Genomic DNA, 14,233 nt, shown 5'->3' with positions numbered 1-14,233 from the left:
TTTTTTGAGAGAACACCTGACAAAGTCTTTACTTTTAAATGATCATCTGTATACCAAGTAATAGTATGTAATAAGTTCTTAAATTCTATCATCTAGTAATTTTGATTAAGAATCTAAAATCAGCCTAAACAATTATATAAGTAATTCATTGCTTTTGCCTGTAGAATAGACATTAAGGCTGGCTGCTGCTTCACACAAGTTACAAGAAACTATTTACTACTTTTTCGTAGACAAAGCCCCTGACCTTCAAGAAAGCATAGGTGAAAAAATTGTTAAATCCCTTTCTTCCTTCAAAGAATTGTGTTTTTTTCTACTAGATCTAAGATAGAAAAAATCTGCACTGACATATGTGTTGCTTGGTCTAAAAGGCACAGGAAAACACACGACATACTTATTAAATATCTCTAAGAAATACAAAGTGAAAAGATGAACTCTTTGGATAAGTTCTAAGTATGTACAAAGAAGCTAATGAGTGAAGGTCCTCCTATGAAACACACAGAAGTAATTTAATGCCTCGTCATGAGGGTAGAGCATGAGCTTTGCTGAAGCTTCATGCTCCACGAGAGCATCTAAAACGCCCAGCCGTGGAACAAGGGCAGCTTTCTTCTGTCCATTTATGCGGTAGTTTTCATGGATTTCTGGCTGGATGTCACAGACAAAGGCCAAGAGGTTATCCAAGACTTTATCCCTGTCCTGCTGGAAGTAGGTCTGCAGGATGGTCATCTTCTCCTGGGTCTCCTTCTCTACTTCACTGCTGCAACTGCCATGGGATCCCAGTGCCACAGCTTCCTTGGACTTGAACTCCTTCTCCGTCTGCCGGCGGTACTGTTCAATTTCAGCCTGTGCTGCTTCTTTGGCCTGCTTTAGCCTCTGATTCTTTGACTTGTGGGACTCTGACACCTTCTCCGTCACCCTCTTCTCAGCCTGCAGCAGCCACTGGATCTCCTGCAACTGGCTGGCCATGGCAACTGGCACTCTCAATATTTGTGTATCGACTTATATCCTGCGACTTTACCAAATTCTTCTATGAGTTCCAATAGTCTCTTAGTGGAGTTCTTTGGATCCCCTAAATAAAGAATCATGTCATCTGCAAATAGGGATAGTTTGACTTCTTCCTTCCCAGTTTGTATCATTTTGATGTCCTTTTCTTTCCTGGTGGCTGTGGCTAAAACTTCCAGCACTACATTGAATTGCAATGGTGGGAGTGGGTATCCTGGTATGGTACCGGATCTCAATGGGAATACTTCCAACCTTTCCCTACTTAATATAAAGTTGGCTGTGGGTTTGTCATAAATGACATTGATTGTGTTGAGGAATGTTCTTTCTATACCCAATTTGCTTAAAGTTTTCATCTGGAAGGGTGTTATATTTTATCAAATGCTTTCCCCAGTATCTATTGAGATAATCATATGGTTTTTGTTCAGCAGTTTGTTAATGTGGTGTATCACATTGATTGATTTGCGAACATTGAACCATCCCTGATACCAGGGATAAATCCCACTTGCTCTAGGTGGATGGTCTTTCTGATGTGTTGTTCGATTCTATTGGTTAGAATTTTGTTGAGAATTTTTGTGTATATGTTCATCAGGGAAATTGGTCTGTAATTCTTTTTCTCTGTTGTATCTTTTTCAGGTTTAGGAATTAAGGTGATGCTGGCTTCATAGAAAGAATTTGGGAGGATTCCCTCCCTTTCAATTGCTTTGAATAGCTTGAGAAGAATTGGACTTAGTTCTTCTTTAAACATCTGGTAGAATTCAGCAGTGAATCCATCTGGTCCTGGGCTTTTCTTTGTTGGGAGGGCCTTTATTACTGTTTCAATTTCTGTCTCAGTTATGGGTCTGTTTAGGTTTTCAATGTCTTCCTGGTTCAATTTAGGTAGGTTGCATGTGTCCAGGAATCTATCCATTTCTGCTAGATTTCCCATTTTGTGGCATACAATTCTTTATAGTAATTTCTGACGACTCTTAATTTCTGTGCTGTCTGTTGTCACATTTTCTTTTTCATCTCTAATTTTATTTATTTGGGCCTTCTTTCTCCTTTTTTTTGTTAGTTGGGCCAATGGTGTGTCAATTTTTTTTTTATTTTTTCAAAAAACCAGCTCTTTGTTTTGCTGATCTTTTGTATTTTTAATTCAATTTTGTTGATTTCTTCTCTAATTTTAATTATTTCTTTTCTCCTATTAGTTTTCTGTTTGGTTTGCTGTTGTTTTTCTAGATCTTTGAAATGCATTGATAGCTCATTTATTTGGTATGTTTCTAATTTCTTGTTGTATCTCCTGTTGCTATAAACTTTCTTCTTAACCCTGCTTTTGCTGTATCCCATAAGTTTTTTTTTTCTGACTGGCAGGGTTAGACAGAGAGAGAGAGAGAGACAGAGAGAAAGGTCTTCCTTCTGTTGGTTCACCCGCCAAATGGCTGCTATGGCCGGCGCGCTGTGCCGATCCAAAGCCAGGAGCCAGGTGCTTCTCCTGGTCTCCCATGGGGTGCAGGGCCCAAGCGCTTGGGCCATCCTCCACTGCCTTCCTGGGCCACAGCAGAGAGCTGGACTGGAAGAGGAGCAACCAGGACAGAACTCGGCGCCTCAACTGGGACTAGAATCCGGGGTGCTGGCGCTGCAGGTGGAGGATTATCCTAGTGAGCCATGGCGCTGGCCTTCCCATAAGTTTTGATATGTTGTCTTGCCATTTGTTTCCAGAAAGTTTTTGATTTCTCTTTTGATTTATTCTATGACCCACTTTTCATTCAGGAGCATGTTGTTCAGTCTCCAGGTTTGCATATGCTCTAGAGATTCCTGAGTTGCTGATTTCCAGCTTTATTCCACTGTGGTCTGAAAAGATGCATAGTATGATTATGATATTTTTGAATTTTCTGAGACTTGCTTTATGGCATAGTATGTGATCAATCCTAGAGAAAATTCCATGCACTACTGAGAAGAATGTGTATTCTTCAACTATAGGATGAAAAGTTCTGTAGATACCTGTTAGGTCCCTTTGGTCTGTAGTGTCTATTCAGTCTGCTGTTTCCTTGTTTATTTTCTGTCTAGTTGATCTGTCCATTGCTGAAATTGGAGTATTGAAGTCCCCCAAACCTATTGTATAGGAATATAAGTCTCCCTTTAAATCCCTTAACATATTTTTTAAATAGCCTGGTGCCCTGTAATTAGGTACATATATGTTTATAATAGTTACATCTTACTTTTGATTTGATCCCTTTTTCATTATATAGTGCTCTTCTTTGTATCTTTCTCTCTTTTTTAAAGATTTATGTATTTATTTAAAGTCAGAGTTACACAGAGAAGGAGAGGCAGAGAGAGAGAGAAAGAAAGGTCTTCCATCCACTGATTCACTCCCCAGTTGGCCACAGCAGCTGGAGCTAGGCCGATCTGAAACCAGGAGCATGGAGCTTCCTCCAGGTCTCCCACGTGGGTGCAAGGGCCCAAGGACTTGGGCCATCTTCCACTGCCTTCCCAGGCCATAGCAGAGAGCTGGATTGGAAGTGGAGCAGCCAAGAACTGAACCAGAGCCCATATGGAATGCCAACACTGCAGGCAGTGGCTTTACCTGCTATGCCACAGCACCAGCCCCCTTTCTTTGTCTCTTTAAATAGTTTTTGTGTTAAAGTATGTTTTGTCTGATATTAACCTCTCTTTTGGTTTCTGCTGGCATGGAATATCTTTTTCCATTCTTTCACTTTCAGTCTGTGTGCATCGTTGTTAGTTCGATATGTTTCTTGTAGGCAGCAAGTAGATGGGTTTTGTTTTTTAATCCATTCAGCCAGTCTGTGCCTTTTAACTGGATGAGTTGAGGCTATTTACATTCAATGTGACTATTGATAAGTAATGACTTTGCCCTGCCATTTTTCCAAAGATATTCCTAATTTATACTTTGAACTTCCTTTGATCTTTTACTGAGAGATTTTCTTCCTTTACTTTCTTTCATATTGAGACAATGTTTCTTGTTTCTGTGTGCAACACATTTTTAAGAATCTTTTGACCAATTCCTTTGATTTCTGTTTGTTATGGAAAGTCTTTATTTCACCTTCATTCACAGATGAGAGCTTTGCAGGGTATAATATTCTGGAATGACAGTATTTTTTTTTTCTTAGGACTTGGACTGTATCTCGCCTTCTCTCCTAGCCTGTAGGGTTTCTGATGAGAAGTCTGTTGTTAGTCTAATTGGAGCTATCCTGAAAGTAATCTGGTGTTTCCTTCTTGGATATTTTAGAATCTTCTCTTATGTTTCACTGTGGTGAGTTTGATTACAATGTGTTGTGGCAAGGATCTTTTCTGGTCATGCCTATTTGGAGTTCTGTGTGCTTCCTGGTCTTGTACATCCCTTTCCTTCTCCAAACCTGGGAAGTTTTTTGCTAGTATTTCACTAAAAAGGCCTTCTAATTCTTTCTCTCTCTCCATGCCTTCAGAAACTCTTAGAACCCCAATTTTTTATAGTATCCTGGAGATCCCCAATAGTGTTTTTTAGTTTTCTAATTTCCTCTTCTTGTCTGGTTTGACTGTATACTTTTCTGTGCTTTGTCTTCTAAGTCTGATATTCTCTCTTCTGCTTCCCAATTCTGTTTTTAAGGCTGTCTACTGCATTTTTTATTTGTTCTATTGAATTCTTCATTTTATTTTGATTCCTCTTTAAGATCTCAGTTTCATGGGAGAAATTTTCTTTCATGTCCTTCATGGATTTCAACAGTTCATGTGTTTGCTTTTGATTATTTCTATATAATCATGATCAATTTTTTTTAATTCCCTGTCTTGAATTTCTTCTCTCTCATCATCTTCACAATCTAGCAGTGAAGTGTTGTGTTCTTTTGCGAGTGTCATGTTGTCTTCCTTATTCTTGTGCATTTGTTGTTCTGCATTTGTGGAGATACCCATTGGTTTCTTCTTCTTTTTTGTTTTTGTTTTTGTGTCAGCTTTTATCATTGTACTATGACTCTGTATATAAGTAGAATGTCTGCTTTCAGTGAATTTCTAGAGGCCTGTAGTGAGTGTGGCCAGAGAGCTCTGTTTAGTTATCCAGTTTTAAGGGTGTTCCTAAGGACACACCCAGGTTTGGCGTGGTAAATCTTCTATTTTTTTTTAATCAGAAGGGAGTTACATTTGTCTCAGCTGGGCTCTTCTCAATGGAGACCAGTGCTTGAGTGCTAGCCCCAGTGTGTATAATATTCATCCACTCTGTCCCAAAGACCACACAAAGGATATGTGCAGTCCTCAGTTTAAGTTCAGATTCCCCAGCAATGTCTCTCACCACATAACCAGGAACCACATACTTGTGACGTTTCCCACTGAGACTTTTCAAATTCCCAGCCACATCGTGATTCCTTCCACACACCCTCAGTTTTTTTTTCACAGTCCCAGTTCAGAAGCATCACACAGTCACAAGCTCCTATCCCCTATTTTTACTCCCCACAAGAGTCAGGACTCTCCACTCAGCTGACTGCCAGGCGCAGACATGAGCTGGTGCAGCTGTTACATATGTCCTAAATGGTATCTGCTTTATTGGTTTGTCACAGTACACATTTGTAAAGTGATTGGAGAGAGAGAAACATGTCTGTACCGTCCTTTTTTTTTTCTCCTCTAGTTTGGCTGGTACACTTTCCCCCACAGGGCTTCAAGCCTTGTTCCCTCTAGGCTCTTCCTGCCGCTTTTTTTGCCAGTGGCTTGGGCTGTTGAGGGCTGTTTCCAGTGCTGGTGCGTAGGCTTTTGGCTGTTAGAGTCCCAAGCTGTGAGCTTCCACACCCTTCACATAGGTCCACTGTATCCCTCTAATTTTAGTAGAGCTTCCTCTGCCATTTTTTCCCTAACTCTTCCCTGAGACTCTTCACTTTTTTTAAAAAACTATCTTTTCCTGGGCTAGAGCAGTAAGCTCCCTCCCTACTCCATCATCTTGGAACTCCCTCTACCCCACACACACATTTTCTGATCTCATGTAAAGAGGGATATTTCTGAATACCTTGTGGTTTTCAGATTCCTCAGTGGACGTAATACCATGCCACCCAATAGTCCTTGGCCCTGACAGAAAATCAGAGCCATAGCACATGTCTGGATCACTCTCAATCTGGAGGATTCCAAAGAAGGAAGGCCCAAGGTCTACCAAGCGAGATAAATAGTGCAAAGAGCTAAAACTATAATATTGTAAAATATGTCATTAAATACAAGCATAAGCTCTGCAGCCCATTCTCTTTTTTTGTTGTTGTTTTTAAAGATTTATCTATTTGAAGGCAGAGTTATATAGAGAGAAATCTCCCAGCCACTAGTTTACACTTGCTAGGCTGAAGCCAGAAGCCTGGAATTTCATCTGGGTCTCCCATGTGGATGGCAAGGTCCCAGATACTCAAGCTATTTTCCACTGCTCTCCCAGGCACATTAGGAAGCTGTGTGGGAAGTGGAGCAGCCCAATGGGTGCTCATACGGGATGCTTGTGTTGCTGATCAGCGGCTTTAAGTCGGCTGTAATACAATGCCAGCCCAAGCCTGTCCTCTTGACTGACATTAAGAACAAGAAGTTGCCATTTCTATCAAATAAGATTCAGTCTATTGTAGGAGACTAAATAAGTATAAATATTTATCAGTATGAATGTTTATTCAAGGCATTATACAGACTATGATTAATTGGTTCTATAGGATGTTTTATGAACTATTCTAGACATAATGTTTGCTCTCACTTATATGTGAAGTCTGAATTAGTCAAATTCAAGATCAAAGAGTAGAATGATGATTACCAAGGTCTAGAGGGAGGAAAAAATAGGAGGTGCTGGTTAGAGGGTACAAAGTTTTAGTTATGCAAATGAATGAGTTCTAAAGATCTAATATACAGCAATCCGACTAAAGATAACAATAGTGTATACTTGAAATTTGCCAAGAGGGTGAACTTAAGTGTTCCCACCACAAACAGTGGTAACTCTAAAGTATGTAGTGTGGGCCAGTGCCATGGCTCACTAGCTAATCCTCCGCCTGCAGTGCTGGTACTCCGGGTTCTGTCCTGGTTGCTCCTCTTCCAGTCCAGCTCTCTGCTGTGGCCCAGGAAGGCAGTGGAGAATGGCCCAAGTGCTTGGGCCCTGCACCCACATGGGAGACCAGGAGGAAGCACCTGGCTCCTGGTTTCAGATCAGTGCAGCACGCCGGCGGTAGCAACCATTTGGGGGTGAACCAATGGAAGGAAGACCTTTCTCTCTGTCTCTCTCTCTCTCTCTCTCTCACTGTCTAACTCTGCCTGTCCCCCCCAAAAAAGTATATAGTGTGATGGATGTGTCAATTGTTTGATGGAGGTAATTATTTCATTATTTCAAGGTGTATGGGATATGAAGACAGTCAAATTGGACACCTTAAATAGACAGTTTGGTTTTCATTTATACCTCAGTAAAGCCGGGGGTATTGTTAATATACCCATTAACAGTAACTTCATTCCCATCTTGTCATAGCCTTTGGAAACAAGCATTCTACTTTATCTCTCTATGAATTTGACTATTCTTAAGTGTCTCATCTGAGTAAAATCATGTAGTATTTGCCCTTTTGGGACTGGCTTATTACACTTAGCATAACGTCCTCAAGGTTCATCCCTGTTACAGTATGTGTCAGAATTTACTTCCTTAAAAATATGGCAGATAAAAATAGTTCACTTTATGTGTGTATGTACCCCATTTGGTTTATCCATTCACCCATCAGTGGACTCATGGATTACCTCTGCCTGCTGGCTGTCGTGAATAGTGCTGCTATGAGTATGGATGTACAAATACCTTTTTGTGTTCCTTTCACATTCTTGGGGCACTTAAGGATAAATGAGGTTGTTGACTATAGTACTTTTAATTTTTTGAGGTTTTTATTTTTTAAAGGTTTATTCATTTATTTGAAAGACAGTGTTACAGAGAGGCAAAGGCAGGGAGAAGAGAGAGAGAGAGATCTTCCATCTGCTGGTTCACTCCCCAAATGGCCGCAACAGCCAGAACTGCGCTGATCTGAAGCCAGGAGCTTCTTCCAGGTCTCCCACCTGGGTGCAGGGGCCCAAGGAGTTGGGCCATATTCTACTGCTTTCCTAGGCCATTATCAGAGAGCTGGATTGACAGTGGAGCAGCCAGGACTCAAACCAGTGCACATGTGGGATGCCAACACTGCAGCTGGCAGCTCTATCTGCTACACCACAGTACCTGCCCCGAGGTTTTAATTTTAAAGTTTTCCATAGTGGCTATACCATTTCACATTCCCACAGGCAACGCATATGGGTTCTAATTTCTCCACATTTTTTCCAGCACTTATTTTCTGTGTGTTTTTTTTTTTTTAATGATAGCCCTCTTAATGGGTTTGAAGTGGTATCTCCTGTGGTTTTGATTTGCATTCCCTTAATGATTAGTGATGTTGAGCATGTTTTCATATGTTTTTCTTTTATTTCAGTGTCTTCTTGGGAAAAATGTCTAAAGTTCTTTGCCCATTTTTTTAATCTGGTGATTTGTTTTATGGTTCAGTTTTAGAAGTCCCTTATATATTCTGGATAATAATATCTTACATGTGATTCATAAATGTTTTTTCCTATCTTCTGTGTTGCCCTTTTGCTCTATTGGTAATGTGCTTCTAGATACAAAAATTACTTAATTTGATGAAGTCCAATTTTTTACATTTTTCTTTTGTTGTTTTTGCATTTGGTACCATATTTAATAGATCATTGCCAAATCCAAGTTCATGAAAATTTTAACCTACATTTTTTTCATTGAGTTTCATAATTTTATTTCTTAAGTTTAGGTTTGATACTTTTTTATGATTTATTTATTTATTTGAAATGTAGATTGATAGTGATATCATCCGTCCACTGGTTACTCCCCAAATGCCACAGCTGCCAGAGATAGACCAGGTAAAACCCAGGAACCAGGAACTCCATCGAGATTTCCAGTTTCCAATGGCAGGAGCTCAAGCACATGGGCCATTGTCTACTGCCTCTCAGGGTGTACATTAGCAAGAAACTGGATTGGAAGTGTGGAATATCCAGGTCTTTTTCTTTTTTAAGATTTATTTATTTGAAAGGCAGAGTCAGACAGAGGACAGAGACACAGAAATCTTCCATCTGCTGATTCACTCACCAGGTGGCTGCCATGGCCAGGGATGGGTTGGGCCAAGCCAAAGCCAAGAGCCAGGAGCTTCTTCTGGGTCTCTCAAGTGGGTGCAGTGGCTTAAGCACTTAGAACATCCTCCACTGCTTTCCCAGGCTCATTAGCAGGGAGCTAGAACAGAAGTGGAGCATCTGGGACACGAACCAGCACCCATATGGAATGCCAGTGTCACTCACAGGCAGCAGCTTTACATGCTACTCCACAATACCAGCCCTAACACTGGGTCATGAACCAGCTTCTCTGATATGGACTATGGGATTCCCAAGCAGCAATTTACCCACTGTAATTCAATTCACACCCCATTTAGAATTTATTTTTGTATTTGCTTCAAGGGCCAGACTTCATTCTTTTAAATGTGGATAATAGTTTTTCCAGCACCATTTCTTTTTTTTTTCCTTTTTTCATTTAGTAAATATAAATTTCCAAAGTACAGTTTATGGATTACAATGACTCCTCCCCCATAATTTCCCTCCCCCTCACACCCCTCCCATCTCCTGCTCCCTCTCCCATTCCATTCACATCAAGATTCATTTTCAATTATCTTTATATACAGAAGATTGATTTAGTATATATTAAGTAAAGATTTCATCAGTTTGCACCCACACAGAAACACAAAGTGTAAAATACTGTTTCAGTACTAGTTATAGCATTACTTCACATTGAACAACACATTAAGGACAGATCCCACTGAGGAGTAAGTACACAGTGACTCCTGTTGTTGACTTAACAATTTGACACTCTTGTTTATGGAATCAGTAATCTACCTAGGCTCTTGTCATGAGTTGCCAAGGTTATGGAAGCCTTTTGAGTTTGCCAACTTCGATCTTATTCCGACAGGGTCATAGTCAAAGTGGAAGTTCTCTCCTCCCTTCAGAGAAAGGTACCTCCTTCTTTGATGGCCCCGTTCTTTCCACTGGGATCTCACTCGTGGAGATCTTTCATTTAGGTCTTCTTTTTTTTCCCCCAGAGTGTCTTGGCTTTCTGTGCCTAAAATACTCTCATGGGCTCTTCAGCCAGATCCGCATGCCTTATTGGCTGATTCTGAGGCCAGAGTGCTATTTAGGACATCTGCCATTCTATGAGTCTGCTGTGTATCCCACTTCCCATGTTGGATCGTTCTCTCCTTTTTGATTCTATCAGTTAGTATTAGCAGACACTAGTCTTGTTTGTGTGATCCCTTTGACTCTTAGACCTATCAGTGTGATCAATTGTGAACTGAAATTGATCACTTGGACTAGTGAGATGGCATTGGTACATGCCACCTTGATGGGATTGTATTGGAATCCCCTGGCACATTTCTAACTCCACCATTTGGGGCAAGTCAGCTTGAGCATGTCCCAAATTGTACATCTCCTCCCTCTCTTATTCCCACTCTTATATTTAACAGGGATCACTTTTCAGTTAAAATTTAAACACCTAAGAATAATTGTGTGTTAATAGAAGAGTTCAACCAATAGTACTAGAACAAAACAAAACAAAAATACTAAAAGGGATAAAGTATTACATTGAACATCAACAGGACAAGAGCTGATCAAGTCACTGTTTCTCATAGTGTCCATTTCACTTCAACAGGTTTCCCCTTTGGTGCTCAGTTAGTTGTTGCTGGTCAGGAAGAACATATGATATTTGTCCCTTTGGGACTGGCTTAATTCACTCAGCATGATGTGTTCCAGATTCCTCCATTTCATTGTTTTTGACTGCTGTATAGTATTCTATAGAGTACATGTCCCATAATTTCTTTATCTAGTACCAGACAGGGATGCCCACTCTCACCACTGCTACTCAATATAGTTCTTAGTTTTAGCCAGAACTATTAGGCAAGAAAAAGAAAAAAGAAAAAGAAAAATTAAAGGGATACAAATTAGGAAGGAAGAACTCAAACTATCCCTCTTTGCAGATGATATGATTCTTTATTTAGGGGACCCAAAGAACTCTACTAAGAGACTATTGGAACTCATAGAAGAGTTTGGCAAAGTAGCAGGATATAAAATCAATGCACAAAAATCAACAGCCTTTGTATACACAGGCAATGCCACGGCTGAGGAAGAACTGCTAAGATCAATCCCACTCACAATAGCTACAAAAACAATCAAATACCTTGGAATAAACTTAACCAAGGACGTTAAAGACCTCTATGATGAAAATTACAAAACCTTAAAAAAAAGAAATAGAAGAGGATACCAAGAAATGGAAAAATCTTCCATGCTCATGGATTGGAAGAATTAAAATCATCAAAATGTCCATTCTCCCAAAAGCAATTTATACATTCAATGTAATACCATTCAAAATACCAGACATTCTTCTCAGATCTGGTAAAATTATTTGTAGTACATATGTCTATCTGTCTTAGTCCACTTTCTGTTGTTAATAACATGATACTACAGCCTGAGTAAGTTACAAAGAAAAGGGGCTTTTTTTTTCCCTTGGCTCACAGCTTAGAGGTCCGAGGTCAAGGGCTGCATCAGGTGATGGGCTTCTTGCTGGCAGAGTCCTGAGGCAGGGCCTCACAGGGTGAAAAGCTGGGAGCACACGTGTATCCTCTGGTCTCTTTCTTATAAAGCCACCAGGATTTAACCATGGGGGCTCCACTTTGATGACCTTCTCTGTTCTTCATCACCTCCCAAAGGCCCCACCTTTTAGCACCAGAGTTGGAATCAAAGTTCCCACCCTTTTAGTCCCTCTTAATGTGGATTAAATATGAGTTTCAGAGACAATAAACTATATTCAAATCATAGCACTGATAAAGGACTTACATAAAGATATGTATCAACAATGAGGTAGATTCATTAAAAAGAAAACAAAAATCTGATGAGACACTTTGACAAAAATATTTGTAGATGGCAAGTAAGCAAAGGAACAAAAGCTCAACATTATCAAACATCAGGGAACTGTAACTAAAATTAATTTTACCCCTTGTACATTTGCATGGTTAAGACAACAACAAAAAAGACAAAACCAAGTGTTGGTAAGGATGATCAAAGCGTAATGCTCATACACTTCTGACAGAAACATGAAGTGGTAAGACTACTTGTGAAATCAAGCAATTTCTGCACTCTATTTCTAGGCATTTAATTTAAAAAAAATGAAGGCATATTCCCTAAAGAGCTATGTATAATATACACAAATGTTCATAGTGATCATAACAGTTATCGTAATATAATCTAAAACTGGAAATAGCTCAAATGCCTATAAGCATGTGAGTAGGCAAATTATGGTATGTCTATACATGTATTAATGTTAGGCAAATTATGGTATATCTATACATGTATTAATCTGTTCTCTGTGGTTAACACAAAATACCTGAGGCCAGGTATTTTATGGGGAAAAGAGGTTTATTTTAGCCATGTTTTTAGAAGGCTGAAAGTTCAATTTCTTTTTTTTAAAGATTTATTTATTTATTTCAAAGGCACAGTTAGAGAGAGGCAGAGGCAGAGAGAGAGAGAGAGAGGTCTTCCATGGGCTGGTTCACACCCAAGATGGCCACAATGGCCAGAGCTGCATTGATCTGAAGCCAGGAGCTTCTTCCAGGTCTCCCACATGGACACTGGGGTACAGGGACCCAAGGACTTGGGCCATCTTCTACTGTTTTCCCAGGCCATAGCAGAGAGCTGGATCGGAAGTGGAGCAGCTGGGACTTGAACCGCACCCATATAAGATGTCAACACTGTAGGCGGCGGCTTTACCCACTACACCACAGCGCCAGCCTCTGAAAGTTCAATTTCAAACAGCCCCATTTTGTTTGGCTTCTGGTGAGGGGTTCTTGGTGGAGAACATCACAGTGGTGGGAATAGGTGCAGACTGTGCTAAGACAGAATGCCAGAAAGATTCAAGAGTCAGTGTGCTCTTTTTACTACCACTCTTGCAGCAATTGGAATCTCAAGAGAATAACATTAATCCCTTCCAAGGGCAGTATCCCCAGTGACCTAACCACCTCCTTCTAGGCTCCACTTCTTAAAGGTTTGACTGCCTTCCAACACCACCACACTGAGAACCAACCTCCCCGCACATGAACCTTTTAGGGACAAATGACATCCAAACAGTAGCAAAATGGAATAGTACTTAACAATAAAAATTACAATCCAGACAACATGGAATAATCTCAATATAATTGCTTGGTGAAAGCAGCCAGATAAAAGCTAGTATATACTGCTGATTGCATTTATATACAATTCCAGGAAGTAGAAACTCACCCACAGAAGAGAAGCAGGTCAGTGGTGCCAAGGGATGTGAAGCATAGGGAAGAGCAAGAGGAGTCTTGATGGTGATGAAACCATTTATTGTCTTGGTTATGGTAATGGTTTCATAACCTAACTCAAGACTTACTGTTATACTTTATAGTTTATTGTATATTAAATATTCCTCAATAAAGCTATTTTAATTGTTTTGAGAATTCATTCAAGATGTTTACTGACTTTCATATAAATGCTAGGCATGATTTTAGGCATGACAATACAAGAGTGAACAACAACCAAAATCCCTTCCATCCTGAAGCATACATTCTTACTAGAGGAGGACAGAGGTAGAGAATGTGTTTGCAATTGTAAGTAAGATGGTCCAAGCAAGCCTTTCTCAAATGTTATTTGTGCCAAGACTTTTGAAGCAGCTGAGGGAATTAACCATTTTAGATACCTGAGGCAAGATTCCAGGAAGTCTGTTGCAAGCACAAATACCTTGAGGCAACAGCATATTGATGTTTGGGAGGAAAAGAGGCCAAGGAGACTTAAGCAAGGTGAAAAGATTATGTAGGGCATTTTAGGCCACTGCTGGAATTTTGGTTTTTACTCCAAGTGAATCAGGGAGAAGTGAAACATTAGAAGTTAGGAACAAGGAGTGAGAAGTGATACAATTTAATTTAGACTTTAAGTCAGGGTAGGAAAACTTTTCTGCCAAGGGCTACCTGGCTATTTATAACATAATACCCCGGTGATATTAAAACAACAACTTAAAGTTAGCCTGCTATAAGTTTATTAAATTTTGAGCACTGCCTATGGTTGTTCTAGTTCAGCCAGATGAAATGATCTTCTTTGTTATATCTTAATGTTAGCCGTCGCAAAGCACACCGGACACCGGAGTAAGGGAAAGGGTTTATTGGGGAACACCCTACAGACTGGAGTGAAGGGGTGGCGAAGG

The 14,233-nt window shown here is 40.0% G+C and overlaps 1 protein-coding gene and 1 pseudogene across 6 annotated transcripts in view; one reads left to right on the top strand and one right to left on the bottom strand.

Annotated features, from left to right (window-relative positions):
• The window catches only part of LOC100349807 (glycerophosphodiester phosphodiesterase domain-containing protein 4), a 176,317-nt gene that overhangs the window by 125,208 nt on the left and 36,876 nt on the right, over positions 1-14,233 (top strand). The window lies entirely within an intron of this gene.
• LOC127492135 (V-type proton ATPase subunit G 1 pseudogene) lies at positions 466-963 on the bottom strand (annotated as a pseudogene).

This window comes from Oryctolagus cuniculus, chromosome 1, assembly GCF_964237555.1.
Source record: "Oryctolagus cuniculus chromosome 1, mOryCun1.1, whole genome shotgun sequence".
Lineage (NCBI taxonomy): Eukaryota > Metazoa > Chordata > Mammalia > Lagomorpha > Leporidae > Oryctolagus > Oryctolagus cuniculus.
This window is presented reverse-complemented; position numbering and strand designations above follow the sequence as displayed.